The 13,874-nt window shown below is 47.7% G+C and overlaps 1 long non-coding RNA gene across 1 annotated transcript; it reads left to right on the plus strand.

Annotated features, from left to right (window-relative positions):
- Positions 1-10,696: 10,696 nt before the first annotated feature.
- LOC143860282 (uncharacterized) lies at positions 10,697-12,181 on the plus strand. The gene is made up of 2 exons (XR_013239658.1): positions 10,697-11,217; positions 11,825-12,181. It is a non-coding gene; the product is annotated as an uncharacterized LOC143860282 (long non-coding RNA).
- The last annotated feature ends 1,693 nt before the right edge of the window (positions 12,182-13,874 follow it).

Raw genomic sequence — 13,874 nt, forward strand, 5'->3', positions numbered from 1 at the left:
CTATTTCAGGAGGGCCGACCGCAGGAGGGACCTCTTCATCAGCCCGCAGGACTTATGCCCGGCAGGTCAACGCCGTCCATGCCTGCAGCAAGAAGGCCAGGCCAGAAACGAGATATCCTTTTCAGAAGCAGATCTTGACGGCCTGATCCTCCCGCATGATGATGCCCTGGTCGTCACCATGCTAGTGGCGAACTGGGAAATGAAGAAGATCTTGGTCGACAACGGGAGCTCCGCAGACATCCTCTACTATCACGCCTTCGAGCAGATGCTGATCGGATTTGACCGTCTGAAGCCGGCCAACTCTGATCTGTTCGGGTTCTCAGGAGAAGTTGTCAAGGTTGAAGGGCAGATTGAGCTTCCAGTTCTGATCGGGGAGCCGCCCTGCCAGTCCTTCGCCATGGTGAACTTCCTGGTGGTGAGGGCGAAGTCGGCCTATAATGCCATTCTAGGACGCCCTGGCCAAAACCTCCTCCAAGCTATTCCCTCCGCTTACCATCAGAAGATGAAGTTCATTACGCCAGGAGGCGTAGGTGAAGTCAGAGGGGATCAGCCCCAATCAAGACGGTGCTATGCAGCGGCACTGAGAGGGAAGAATGCGTCTGAGTCTTTGCCAATCGAGCTGTATGATCTGAGAGATGAAGCGCAGATCACAGTCAACGAGCCGGCCGAGGACCTCATTTCTATCCCATTGAACATCGATGACGAACAGAGGGTTGTCCAGATCGGCTCTGCCCTGCCAGAGGCCGCGCAGCAGGATCTTGCTCAGTTCCTCAGAGCCAATGCAGATGTCTTTGCCTGGGTTCCTTCAGACATGCCCGGCATCGACCCAGCAATTAGCACCCATGAGCTCGGTGTTGATCAGACCTGCAAGCCCGTGAAACAGAAGCGGAGGCACTTTGCACCGGAGAGGCGGAGAGCCATCAGAGAAGAGGTGGAGAGGCTTTTGAAGGCCGATTTCGTCCGCGAGATCCAGTACCCAGACTGGCTCGCGAATGTGGTGATGGTAAAGAAGTCCAATGGGAAGTGGAGGACCTGTATAGACTTTACAGACCTGAATAAGGCCTGCCCAAAGGACAGCTACCCGCTCCCGAAAATAGATCAGCTCATCGACGCTACTGCAGGTCACGAGCTGCTCAGTTTCATGGATGCCTTCTCAGGATACAATCAGATTAGAATGTATGAGTCAGACATCCCGAAGACATCGTTTGTGACTGATCAGGGGACCTATTGCTATCGGGTGATGCCTTTCGGACTGAAGAATGCAGGAGCCACTTACCAGCGGCTCGTCAACAAGCTGTTCAGAAATCAGATCGGCCGGAACATGGAGGTCTACGTTGATGATATGCTAGTGAAGAGCAGAAGTGCTTCCAACCACGTCTCCGACCTCAAAGAGGCCTTCCAAGTCTTGAGGGAACACAACATGAAGCTTAATCCGACTAAGTGTACGTTTGGCGTCGGGGCAGGCAAATTCCTAGGCTTCATGGTAAGCCAGAGAGGAATAGAGGCAAATCCAGAGAAGATCAAGGCAGTAATGGAGCTGACTCCTCCCAATACTATCAGAGAAGTGCAGCGGCTGACCGGGCTGGTGGCAGCCCTGGGGCGGTTTATTTCTAAGTCCGCCGAAAGATGCCTCCCGTTCTTCAACGCGGTCAAAGGTATAAAAACCGCGCCCTGGACTCCGGAATGCCAAGCAGCGTTCGAGGAGCTGAAGCAGTACTTATCCTCTCCCCCTTTGTTGTCCACGCCAGAGCCAGGAGAAGAGCTGATTCTGTATCTCTCAGCGGGACCCTTGGCAGTTGCAGCAGTACTGATCAGAGAGGAGTCTAACCAGCAAAAGCCGATCTACTATGTCAGCAGGGTCCTCCACGATGCAGAGACCAGATATCAGCGAGTAGAGAAGCTCGTGTACGCCCTCATTATGGCGGCCAGGAAGCTAAGGCCGTATTTCCAGGCGCACACGATCAAGGTCTTGACAGGACAGCCCCTCAGACAGATCCTCCACCGGCCAGACACTTCAGGCCGACTTGTCAAGTGGGCCGTGGAGCTCAGCGAGTTTGATATCAAGTATCTGCCCAGACCGGCAATCAAAGCTCAGATTCTCGCAGACTTCATAGCTGAGTGTACAGTTCCAGATCCAGACCCCGGGTTGGTAGCAGTTCCTTCTCCAGAAGCAGAGCTGGCTGTACCCGAGCCGCGAATCGAGTCCGGAGCAGCCCCGCTCCCCGGGACTGAGTCCGTCAGCGCGCATCCGGATTTTGAAGAGCCGCTCTGGGAAGTGTATGTGGACGGGTCATCAAACAAGACAGGGTGCGGTGCAGGACTAGTTCTCACTGGACCAGAGGACTTCGTCCTGAATTATGCCCTGAGGTTTGGTTTCCGTGCGTCCAACAATGAAGCATAATATGAAGCGCTCATAGCTGGAATGAATCTCGCTGTGCAGACCCGTGCTCAGAGGTTGAAGGCGTACTGCGATTCACAGCTGGTCGTCTGTCAGATCCAGGGGGTATATGAAGCCCGTGAAGAACGGATGATCAAGTACTTGGGAAGGGTTCGCAGTCTGGCTGATAAGTTCAAGAGCTTTGAGGTCGTCAGAGTCCCCAGAACAGAGAATGCGAAGGCGGATGTGCTATCGAAGCTCGCAGCATCAGGTTACACCGCTCTCAGAGAAATTCGCATGGAGTTTCTGAAGAAGTCCAGTATCGATGGCCAGCCCGTCGTAGTGATGCAGATCGACGATGAGCCGTGCTGGATGGATGAGATCATCAGATATCTGCGCAGCGGAGAGCTCCCAGGAGAGAAAAAAGAGGCCCGTAAAGTCATGCAGCGAGCAGCAAGGTTTTCACTGGACGGCGAGACTCTGTATAAGAGGTCGTATACCCTCCCGTATCTAAAGTGTCTCCGCCCCAGTGATGCCTTGTTAGCCCTGCAGGAAACCCATGAAGGAATCTGCGGAGAGCACCTCGGGGGCAAGGCCCTCGCCATTAAAGTCCTCCTGAGAGGTCTGTACTGGCCTACATTGAGGAAGGACGCTCTGAGCCTTGTGAAGAAGTGTGAGAAGTGCCAGAAGTTCTCTCCGGCCGTCCACCAGCCCCCCGTTCCGATGGCCCCGATCATCAGTCCTCTCCCCTTTGCAGTCTGGGGAATGGATATTCTGGGCCCCTTTCCGCAGGCCTCTGGAGGCCGTGAGTTCGTCGTTGTCACCATCGATTATTTTACCAAGTGGGTAGAAGCCGAGCCTCTGGCCAAGATTACAGAGCAGAATGTACAGAACTTCTTCTGGAAATCAGTAGTGTGCAGATTCGGAATCCCCCGGGTCCTCATAACGGACAATGGAAAGCAGTTCGACTCAAGGAACTTCCGAAAGTTTTGTTCAGATCTGCAGATAGAGCAGAGGTTCACATCTGTGGCACATCCTCAGACGAATGGGCAGACAGAGGTGACGAACAGGACCCTGTTGCAGGGGATAAAGAAGAGACTGGATGGCAAGGCCGGACGTTGGGCTGACGAACTGTATCATGTGCTATGGGCGTATCGGACCACTCCGCGCACTGCTACAGGTGAGTCGCCCTTCAATCTTTCCTTTGGAACGGAAGCAGTGATCCCGGTTGACATCTGCGCCCCCTCCCCAAGGATCGTCCATTTCAATGAACAGCTCAACGGGGACGGACTCCGTGCCAACCTTGACTTGCTTGAAGAAGTTCGTGAGGAATCTCAGATCAGGGCTGCAGCCTATAAGCAGAAAGTGTCCAGATATCATGACGTCAAGATCCGACCAAGAGAATTCTGTGCCGGCCACCTAGTCCTGAGGAAGGTCTCCGTCTCCCAACCAAGAAGAGTAGGCAAGCTCTCTCCGACCTGGGAAGGGCCGTACCGAGTCAAAGAGGTCATCCGTCCAGGAAGCTACCGGCTAGAGTCCCTTGACGAACAGATGCTACCGCACGCCTGGAATTTTAGAAATCTTCGGATCTACTATCAGTAATTTTATTTGCCTTCGTAGACTTGTAAAGAACTGCTGTAATTATTCAAGTTCCGGAATGAATAAAATAAGTTTGCCAAACAAGTGTCCCTCTTTGAGTCACTTATAAACGCCAATATACAGCACTGGACCACTCCGGCTCATCCTAGTGGCTTGGAGATCAGTTCCAGCCGAGGACGCCTACAGTGGAAACCACCTTCAAAGATTCTAAGTGTTTGCATACTTAGCTCCCAGCTCGGTGCTTGCAGACTTAGGACGAGCAGTAGTGGTGCACTCCGGCTCATCCTAGTGGCTTGGAGATCAGTTCCAGCCGAGGACGCCAGTAGTGAAAACCACCTTCAAAGATTCTAAGTGTTTGCATACTTAGCTCCCAGCTCGGTGCTTGCAGACTTAGAGGGTTGAAGTGGTTCACTCCGGCTCGTTGTAAATGGCTTACAGACCCTCTCGGCCAATGACGGACAACCACTCCGGCTCGACAGAAAGAGAAGGAAGCAGCACAGAAATTATGCGTACGACAAACAAGAATGCCGTACAGACAGTTGGACAAAAGTGTATTTGTATTCATAGTATTCATATTACAAAAGTGCTCTCTTCGCCGAGCTGGCTTACAAAGAATGGGCCTCACGGACCGTACAAAAAAAAAGCATACCACCAAAAAGAAAGATAGGAGCAAGAGGGCTGCTACTCAGGCCTCCTCGTCGGCCACTCCCTCGGTGACGACCTCAGTGGTGGAGACTTCGGCCACAGTCACCTCCGCATTCACCTCAATGGGCCGGGAGGAGTCCGGCTCATCTTCCTCTTCATCATCCTCCCCCTCCGGGGGGGCATACGGAACGGTCAGTCCGTCCAGGGAAACGCCGGGGTGAATCCTCTTCACCTGCTTGGAGCAGAGAAGGAAACCCGCCCTATAGGCCTGGAGGCCCAAGTCGAAGTGCTGGGCGTCTTTCCTCTCCTCGGTCTCCTTCACGGCCTTCTCCACGGCCGCCTTCTCCTTCTTTCCGGCCCTCTCCGTCGAAATTAGGAGATCCTGCACGGCCTGGTTCTTGATCCTCTGCAGTTCGTCCTGCAAGCTGTTGAGTTCGGCTTCTTTGATCTGGACGGCTTCGGTAAGCTCGCCGTTCTCTTTCTGGAGCTGGCCCTTCTCGGACTCTATCTTTGTGATCGTCTCAGAGAAGAGATATCGTTTCTTAGCCATGTCCCTCGAGTAGACTTGGAGTTGATAGAGGGCGGAGCTGATTGCCGCCTCATAGGTCTCCGGCACCTCTTTCTCGACTTCAGCTCTTCTTTGATCAGAGCGAAGGTCATGTGGTCGTAGTCCTCAAGGGCTGGTTTCTTACTAAGGAGAAGAGTGTCTGGCGTTCTCCATTCCAATGAGAACGGCCAGTGGGAGCCCGGCTCGGTGTCCTTTACGTAGAAAAACCTGTTCTTCCATGTGTGAATGGAAGTAGGTATGCCAGTGATCATTCTCACTTCGGGCCTCTGGCTGATGTAGATCCAGCCGTCGTCCTTGTGCATCTTCAGGTGCGCACACATCTTGAAGACGGGCAGGGTGGGGTTCCTACGGAGCCGAACTCCCAAAAGGTACAGGAAGCCGACCAGCGTCCTCCAAGAGTTCGGCACGACCTGTGTAACCGCCAGCCCATAATAATTCAGCATATCGACAAAAAATGGATGAAAGGGAAGCCTAAGCCCGGCCCGTAAGGCCTCTTCATATAGGCAGAGATCTGCACTATCGTTGCTGGCCCGGTCCCCTTCAACGGCCGCCCTCAAAAGGTACCGATCAGGAATACAGTATTTGTCCCTGACGGCCTGAAGTTTGCCTGGCCACAGATGATTCACCTCGTACAGGGCCCCGATGTTGTACTGTGGGTTGGCCTCCATCCGTGCCTCCGCTATCACCTCGACAGGCGCGCGCGGCGAGCGAGGAACTACCGTTTCAACGTCTTCTTCATCGTCGCTGGTTTCTACCCGGTCCGGTCCGTCCCCACGGACCGGGATTGTGTCTAAGTCCACAATCACTTCCTCTCCGCTCTCCTCGTCTAATACGATTACTATCTCTTCGTCCTCAACACCGGCCTCCATAGGTGAGGCCGGCATCGTCCTCTCCGACGCCCCGGACCCCGTAGTACTGGTCGAACCGGACTCCTTTGAGCTAGAGTCCGACTCCGAACTAGTGCTAGACATTAAAAGGGAAGAAAAGAAAAGCTAAAAGAGATTACCGAACTGAAGTGTTGGACGAAGATCTCCGGGCTCACTGATCCGAAGGGGGCAGAAACTTGAATAGCCGAGCAGAAGAGGAGGAGAGTAAAAGATGAAAAGTAAAAAATGAAGAGTAAACTTCGGTATATATAGAGAGGCTGGGAAGAGCGGGAAAAATCCCGCCCTTTTCCCGCCAGCCGGAGTGCGCCACGTCACGTGCCGCATTAAATACGAGGCACAGGTTCCAAAGCGCTAGAAGACAAAAGACCTGCCCGGCTGGCCGTCCACAGCCTTAGCCGGACAGGATATGGCGCAATCGCTAGACGACAAAGCGCTAGAAGACAAAAGACCTGCCCGGCTGGCCGTCCACAGCCTTAGCCGGATAGGATATGGCGCAATCGCTAGACGACAAAGCGCTAGAAGACAAAAGACCTGCCCGGCTGGCCGTCCACAGCCTTAGCCGGACAGGATATGGCGCAATCGCTAGACGACAAAGCGCTAGAAGACAAAAGACCTGCCCGGCTGGCCGTCCACAGCCTTAACCGGACAGGATATGGCGCAATCGCTAGACGACAAAGCGCTAGAAGACAAAAGACTTGCCCGGCTGGCCGTCCACAGCCTTAGCCGGACAGGATATGGCGCAATCGCTAGACGACAAAGCGCTAGAAGACAAAAGACCTGCCCGGCTGGTCGTCCACAGCCTTAGCCGGACAGGATATGGCGCAATCGCTAGACGACAAAGCGCTAGAAGACAAAAGACCTGCCCGGCTGGCCGTCCACAGCCTTAGCCGGACAGGATATGGCGCAATCGCTAGACGACAAAGCGCTAGAAGACAAAAGACCTGCCCGGCTGGCCGTCCACAGCCTTAGCCGGACAGGATATGGCGCAATCGCTAGACGACAAAGCGCTAGAAGACAAAAGACCTGCCCGGCTGGCCGTCCACAGCCTTAGCCGGACAGGATATGGCGCAATCGCTAGACGACAAAGCGCTAGAAGACAAAAGACCTGCCCGGCTGGCCGTTCAGCGCCATTGCCGGACAGGATCGCATGAACCACATGAACCAATTATGCCCGGCTATGACGCTCAGGAAGCCTGGCCGGCCAGACTTCTGGCCCAAAATTTGGCCGTACTGGATAACCGAGAGCCTTCTGCCCGGCCGTGCTCCTTCAGGCCAAACTTCAAGGCCAGACCAGGGCGCCCGGAGGCTCCTGTCCGGCCACGATTCCTTCCAGCTGAATCTGAGTCCGGCCTGAGCTGCCCAGAGGCCTTAAAGCCGGTCAGATGCTGTTTTGACCTTCTCTTTGCTTCTTCCAGCCACTCTCATGGCTCGAAGAACCAGGGGGGCAACTGATGGGGTCCAAAAATATATGACCAACCGGCTGTTGACACGTGGCCCTCACAGGGGCCACTGCAAAGCCAACACCTGTCCTCTGCTAGGCATGCTGCCTGGACCAATCAGGGACTTCCACCAACACCTGTCCTCTGCTAGGTATGCTGTCTGGACCAATCAGGGACTTCCACCAGCACCTCCTAGGTTCCAACTGCACCTCTTAGGTATGAGATCTGGTCCATACAGGGGCTACCACCTGTCTTGGACAGGTGGAAGGACAGGTGGCTCCGAATCACTATAAATAGCCTTCATTTGTGCTAAGGTGAGGGTTCTGAAATCTAAGACCCTTATTGTTTTGCTCTGACATTGCTCTGCACTCCTGCTCATACTGACTTGAGTGTCGAAGCGTCCGTCCGGAGCACCACTCCGGGTTGGTCTTCTGACCCTTTGTCTTCTTGTTTGTGCCCTTGTGCAGCGCAGGACTCCACCAACCCTCTAGCCGTGGCTTGTCAAATCAGCCCTTCTGGCCCTACCATAACCTGTTACCGATTTTAGACCTAACACCACCTATGGTGAGATGTTGAAGAAAAGATACACTTGGGCTAAAACTTCTTGACTCCCAAAGTTACAATAACCATATATCTCATGACTTACTCCACTACGAGACCCACGGTTAACACACACACACACACACAACAGTTACACCCCATCACCCTACTCTCATTAGATTTTTCAGAAACATGTGCAAACACAGGTGCACGTCTCAATCCTCCTCCCTTACAACAACCTTACCCTCAAGGTTGAACTTCGATTCTTCATCGTGATTGATCTCACCGGCCCAGGGTCCTTATATGAGGAACAACATTGATTCTTGCATTTGTGGTCGGGATAAAATCTCTCGTCATAGTTATAGCATAAGCCTCGTTCTCGCCGTTCCTTGGCTTCTATAGGTGTAAGACGCTTGATTGGAGGAAAATCCGAACTACTTTCCGTAGTAGGTTGAGTCGGCATTGAGTTGCAACTTTTTCTTCTTGTAGGCCAGCTAACACAATGGCAGCCATTAGAGATGTTGGCCTGAACATCTGGACATCCAAATGAATATCATCCCATAATCCGCAAATAAAACAGCTAACAAAAAATGATTCCGGTAGCCCTTCTGTTTTGTGAGCTAATCTGGCGAACTCCGCCCGCTTGATAATTCCGCAAGGAGGAAGTTTGACAAAGCTTTGCAAGAGCACCATCATGATCGTCGTACTTGTTTGGGCCAAACCTGTCAATGATGGCTATAACAATGTCCCTCCAAGACACAAAGATTTGTGTCTTCTCATACCACCTAAAGCATTGTGATGCTTCACCTTGCATATGGAAGGAAGCGATGGTTAATCTCTCCTGTTGGTCTGTTTGCTGGTAAGCAAAGAATTGCTCGGCTCGGTAAATCCACCCAGATGGATCACAATTTTCATAAGTTAGAAATTTGAGCTTTACTGTCCAAGATTAACTAGTACCCGTGGAACTAGAATGTGATGGACCGGTTCCATTTCCTCTTTGGACACTACAAGTCTTGTTCATCTTGGCTTTTCCCTTGTAGAGAAAGCTTGCCAATTCATCAAGCTTGCTGTCATTCTGAGCTTGCCTAGCTTCAATGACCTCCAATCGGTTTGCTTTTCTCAGCCAAGATCTCTTGCAAAGAGGCCTCATCGCCGCGCTCCATCTTGCTCTTGTCCACCATTGCAGCCGGCTCTGATACCAATTTGTTACGTCAAACCTCTTTCCACCTATGGTGAGATTTTGAAGAGAAGATAACGCTTGGTTCAATTTGAGGAGAACTAGTTCCTCCTAAACTTCTCAAGAAGTTTCAGCCAAAACAAAGTGATTTCTTTCATTCATTCATGCCCAAAATATATAAAGCATCCAACGATTACAATAACCATACATCCCATGACTTGCTCCACTATTAGACCCATTACTCCACTACTCAACAGAAACAAGACTAAAATGATAAAAACAACACCACTACTTGGCAGCCCACAGACCACAACGGTTCACACACACACACACACACACACACACACACACACACACACACACACACAGTAGTTAAACCCCATTCTCATCTGATTTTTCAGAAACATGTGCAAAACACAAGTGCTTGTATCAGGCTAGTCACCTACTCGATCAAGTTTAATGCTCTCCGCTTTGCATCAATTCACATGATCAAACCCACCGAAAGGATAATAGTTAAAGTCTTTAAATTGCTGGTGCAAATTGTAATGTTGGATTTACAAAACAACTGTTTAGAAGAAATAAAGAGAATAGAAGAAGTAAAAGAGAGGTAGGCAAGGCAAGCCGAAGCTTTCTCTTATAGACTTTAATTTCCCCACATATGGAGGTGCCTACACAGAAATAAGTCTCAAGGATACGTACAATGCATGTGCCAAGAACAAGGTCTGCACACCGAGTTCAAAACTATCAGTATGCCCACATTTAGAGAAAAAAGAGACGAGTGAAAGAGGAGAGAAATTTGTTAAAATGAGATCCCAACCTTTCTTTTTATAGAAGATAAAATGATATGAAGACACCCCTTCAAATGAAAGTACCCTCTCATTTTAAAATAACACCTTTTCACAACACAAGTGTCTATTGAATGGAAATACCATTTCACAGAAAGAAGTCTCTTTGAAAAAACTTATTTTTTCTATTTTTTAAAATAAAATATTTTAAAAATATCCAACACTAAGGCCTGTTTGTTTTGGGTTTTGAGAATTGATACGGAGTCCAAGACTAATTCTTGGCATATTTGAATTTCTGCTGGTATGCAGAACCTATTTGAGTAAAGCTATTCTTAGAACCAAACGCCCAACTTTGCCAAGAATCAGTTTTCAACTCTGTTAGTATGTGTGTGGAGTAAATCAATTGCTTGTTTCCCAAAGCAATTGAGAAACGGTTTTAAAACCGTGTTGTGTGTGGAAGCTTAAAGAGAGAAATGGAAAGCTTAAGTCGATGTGTGTTTCGTCTGTAAATGAGAGAATCTGCTATATCTATGAAAAATGGAGCATTTAAATTTCTTATGTCAAATGTGTTTCTTATTTCCTTCTTGCTAACTTCTTATGTTGAATGAGTTTTGATATGAAGGGAGAAGGGACCCTGAAAGACTGTAACTTCATGCATGGTTTATTACATTTCAGATCGCAAAGCTTCTTCTGAATAAAAAAAAAGCAGATGTGAAGGCTGTCAACAAGAATGGTTTAACAGTTTTGGATATCTTGAAAGAGGATCCACCTGATGCAGAATTCACCGAGATCATCCAAATGCTTACTCCTGCCAGACCGGATAACAGCCCAGTGAGTCTGGCAATTCATATCAGTGGGAGGCAGATTATATATATTGCGGTGGTGGCCGTGCTTATTGCGATTGTGACCTTCCAAGCTGTGTTCTATCCTCCGATGACTAATTCCAATGAACCTATTCACGGTGAGGTGAATAACTGCAATCGGGATCAAGCAAGCTATAAACATTTCATGTCCTACCACACAATGGGTTTGTTTCTGTCAATGAACTTAATTATCTTGATAATATGCTGCAAGCGTTGGTTTTTGCCTTTTATGAATGCAGTGATGGTGGGGCTTTTATATCTATGAAAACTGCTTTTTGGTACTGACCTTCTCAATGGTGGGGGCTATTATAGAACAGGAATGTTGAAGATGTGTCTGGTAAGTCTCAAGCAATTTAATGTATATTTTACTTTACCTTTGAAAGTTGTAGATATCTATATGCTTATTTTTTGAGTAATTTATGTTGGAAATTTGAAAGATATATATGTTTTTCATTTAATTTGATGTTATAATATAATCACCAGTAGAATACCCTTGTAAGGGACAATGGAAGAGTTGTTATGCAATATATGTTTCAGCACTGCATCTAATATTTGATAATGATCCAACGGTCACATCCAATGGTCAAGTAGATTAGTATATTATGTAAATGCAAGAATAATGATGTTATGAGTAAGACTAATCTAGGAATAATACCTCCATTACTCTTCTTTTCCTAATTTCTCCAAGTTCATTATTCATTGCTTCTCTGATTGCTCAAGGTCATTGTTTATTTGGTTTTATATATCCACTCGAGGGAACAACGATTTGGTTTACTCACATTTTTTCCATTTGGTTTTTTCCCAAAATAAGTATATTTACTATCTTTTTTCCATTTGGTTTACTCACATTTGATCTTCCGTTTTAGTGGCATGCTTAGACTCGGCTAGGGTAGTGCTATTTTGCTTGCTAAGTTTTGACTCACCCTTGTTGCTTTTATTTTCAGATTCAAATATCATATTTGCGTGGGACTAAAGGGAATGCCTCAGTAGGATACTCAAGGGGAACTTTGTTAATTGCTTTTTATTTTTGGCATGTGAGTGATTTCTCTATGTCTTGACAATTGAACTATGGATGGTGAATGGTGAACTTGTTAGTCAATTATAATGACTTAATTGGAACTTTAGGTCATCTCATTCGTAGCTAGTATTTTATGGATGAATGAATGGAAGTATATAGGTTATATGAAAAGGCCTGGCGTGTTTGTAAGGTTCTACCTCACGGACACGTGGTTTCTGAAAGGCCATATAATTTCTCCTGTAGATACTACCGGGTATGTATATATATTCTCTTTAAACCTAAATTGTTGATCCTACGAAACTATTCCAGTGATCTAATTGGTGAACTACAAATGGATAATTGAAAGAAACTTGAGAAACAGTTCACATTAGGGGTGGACATGGTTCGGTTCGGTTCGGTTTTAGGCTAAACCCAGAACCGAACCATATATAATCGGGTCCCTGAAATTGGAACCAGAACCGAACCATATATGTGTGGAACCGAACCGAACCAGAATCATATATAATCGGTTCGGTTCAGTTCTGGGTTTACCCAACCTTCACCAATGGCCATGTTTATATATGAATTACAAGCACTAACAGTAACAGTAACAGGCACAAATTTGGGCAATGCAAAACTTATATGAAGTATGAAGAAGTACAAACAGGTGGGATAATCATACACAAATTTTGGCAATGCATGAAGCCATGAACTACAAATTTGGGAAATAATAAGGCCCTAATATCCAAAGCAAACAGTCCCTAATATCCAAAGCAAAAATCACATTTAACCAATTCGGTTCTCGGTTCCGGGATCCCAAACCCAGAACCGAACCGAATTTGCAACGGTTCCCGGATTTCTGAACCGGAACCGAACCATATAGAAATGGAACCCAACCGAACATAACCAAATGTGCCGGTTCGGTTCGGTTCCCCGGTTCGAACCGGAACCATGTCCACCCCTAGTTCACATTGTGGGCAATTTGTCCTGCCAATCAGATGATTAATTCTATGTATTTCTTTGTGCTTGTTGACTAAACAAAACTTAAAGAAAGATATCAAAGTGAGGGATGTGGTGCAAAGCAACCAAAACCAAAATCTTAGGGCATATTGGGCAACCATTCTCTGCATGACCTGTCTCATTTTTACTTGTAGAGACTGAGAAAGGATGAAAAATCGGGAAGAATCATATTCGGCATGCGGAACCTGTTTCTCCTTGTCCGTAAAAACGGTGCTAGAGAGTGAGTTTTCGCCATGCGGATTTGATTCAGGCAATTCTTATTGTCCAATTTTCACCTGTTTTAGTAGTAGAATGAGAATGGTTTCCTAATATGTGCATAAATCTCACATGGGACAGTAAGACATGGGGGATCCATGTGTTTTGGTTTTATTATCAATTAATAAATTTGATTGGCTCAACCTCTTAATGGGAAGTTAATAGCATTCATTCACAAACACTTTCATACTTAAAAGCTTCACCATCAGATGATATTGAACTATTGACCCTTCAATGCAGATTGTTGCTTAATTTTATTTCATTGTCTATCGAGGGTTGCTAGGAAAATGAGATCTAGTGAGAAAAAGCACGGGATCCCCTATCACGAGACGTGCACAAAAGACAAGCAAAGAGAGCGTTAAATAGGCAAATGGTTCGGTCACTCGACTCACTCTCACCCCTTCTTTATTTTCAACACGGGATCCAGTTTTAGAAGTGTTTTCATTGTCTATTTATTAAGAGTTTTGCTGTCTATTTATTAAGCTTTTTGCTAACGAGTGCCCTAAGCATCATTTAATTGCCCTTGGGATCTTGAATTTACACATACTTTGAGGAAAAAATCTCAAAACACGTGTAAAACCAGGGAGCTCTGATATCATTTATCCTTTAAAATTTCAACTTTATCGGGTCCTTTCGTTTGTAATTTTGTGGACACATTTGAAGCACCGGTATTATTGATTAGACATCGGTGTCCAGACCGGTCTGGAGGGACTTTCCTCCAG

This window comes from Tasmannia lanceolata, unplaced genomic scaffold (genome assembly GCF_043159265.1).
Source record: "Tasmannia lanceolata isolate RefF3 unplaced genomic scaffold, GAP_Taslan_0.1 ptg000003l, whole genome shotgun sequence".
NCBI lineage: Eukaryota > Viridiplantae > Streptophyta > Magnoliopsida > Canellales > Winteraceae > Tasmannia > Tasmannia lanceolata.